Source organism: Lipotes vexillifer, unplaced genomic scaffold, assembly GCF_000442215.2.
Source record: "Lipotes vexillifer unplaced genomic scaffold, Lipotes_vexillifer_v1.1 scaffold1232, whole genome shotgun sequence".
Classification (NCBI taxonomy): Eukaryota; Metazoa; Chordata; class Mammalia; order Artiodactyla; family Lipotidae; genus Lipotes; species Lipotes vexillifer.
Window position 1 is genome coordinate 407,833 of NW_006785089.1, and position 2,074 is coordinate 409,906.

A 2,074-nucleotide genomic window follows, 5' to 3' on the forward strand; every position below is an offset into this window, starting at 1 on the left:
AATTCATATTGGAAAAAAAAAATTAAACCCTGGATATGTGTATATATGTATCTATAAATCCCTGAACAAGGAGGAAAAGTTGAGAAGATACACATAAGACAATGAACATAACTTATGTTGGGAGCCTGGCCCTGGAGGAGGGTTGATGGGAGATATTTAGTTTTTTCATTAAACATCTCTGAATTGTTTCACATATCATAATAAGCATGTAATAACTTTGTAAGTTAAAAATATAATAAAAACAGAAGTCAGATTGTGTACAATCCTGAATTTACATGCAGTAGCACAGGTCTGGAAGAACTCATGCCAAATTGCTAATTTTGGAATCTCTTAGGAGAAGAGAGGTATTAGGGAAGGAAGGAAAGGAGAGTTGTAGCTTTGTCTAGTACATATTTCTGTCTTTAATAATATGTATATTTTTACACTGAATACTAATTCATGTATTACTCATGTGAGTTAAAAATAAATACATAGCTTTAACTGTTTATACCCATGCAATATAGTAGGCTCATTATTTTTTTCTCCAACTGGTAGTCAACATTGATTGGCACATACATAAACAAGCATGATAGTTCTAATTGGGTGAGGAGGATAATCATGTATTAATTTAAGATCCAATGCCTTGCAGAGATGTGTCATTCTATGAAAGTATTGACTTGTAGTGGTCCCAACTAGGAAATGTAAGATGTAATCCACAGATTCTTGTGAAATTCAGCTATCATCTCTTACTGCTCCTTTAAACCTTAACTCTAAGGATCATTTAGAGTTTTTAGCTAAAAGGATGGGTGAAAGGGTGTCTTTATCTCCACTTAGACAGAGGAAAGGTTTTAAAGTGGAAAAAGCAATTGATGATTGTCTTGCCAAGTGTAATTAAGAAAATTTAACAGCACTGATTGTACTAAGTTCTGGAAGTACCGTCTACCAAAGGCTGAGATATGGCTTCTATGTAGGTAATGTCATAAGATTAGCATGTCAAGTCTTTTTTCTGATTCTAATTCTTGGAATAAACTATAACTCTCACATATAGAATAATATATGTTATGTCTGTGGCCCAAAGCAAAGAGGTCTCCCTTTGTCTTCCTCCCTCCTATGTTATCTGGGACCTTGGTGTCAACTGTTTCACCCCTACCTACTCTGCCCCTGAGACCTGCCATGTTGAAGGATCTCCCTTCTCAGTAGCTCACTAACTTCTTTTACTGCACGGTTTACTAATAACAATTTCTCATTTTTTCAAGGGCATTGCTAGGCCTAGAAAAGCTTCAGAAGCTCAGAGAGGGACCCTTAGTGGGTAAATTTCACAGACATTATGAGAGGGAATAAGTATCTGGGTTGTGAGAAGTTTTTGCCTTCAGGGATTTAGGACTTTTCTTGCAAACATGAGCCACAGATAGTTGAAAAATTATGTAGCCATACAAAATAGCAGTGCAAGCCACGTATGATAGAGGCACTCAGGATCAACTATCAGGGGAGTGGTTTAGACAGTGTGTGCTGAGATTTTTAAAGAGAATAAATCACCAGGATGCAGTCTGTTGAACTGGTGGCGAAAACTAGGAGATGACATTTATGTATAAATTCTCTAAGATATATATTGACTTGATACAGTAGTACATGCTATATACACATTATATCACTTTAGATAGGCAAATTGCCTACGTGCACAGATACGTATGAAAAGCAGGAATGAATTGTTAAGTGGTGATAGTGATAGATTTGGTGTTAAGAGTGCTAATTAGCTTCTGTCTGCTACACACTCGAAACAAACTACCCTTGTATTCATGACACTATTGTTGATATGGTTTATCTTTCTCAAAGGTGATTATCATTTTATTGAATATTCAAAGGATCAGCCCAATACACTGAAATATGTTTTGCCCAGAGCCCTATTTTTTCCTCTACTTCCTGAACTCCTTGCAAAAAACAAAAGATACACTCAAATCTAACTGCTTATAATTGACCTATTTATGAGGCGTATAAATGTGGCACACACATATTTACTTATAACTATAATTGTAAGAGTTAAATCCCTCTGGAGGAAGAAGAGAGGTAGAATTACATGCATAGATGGAACTAAAGG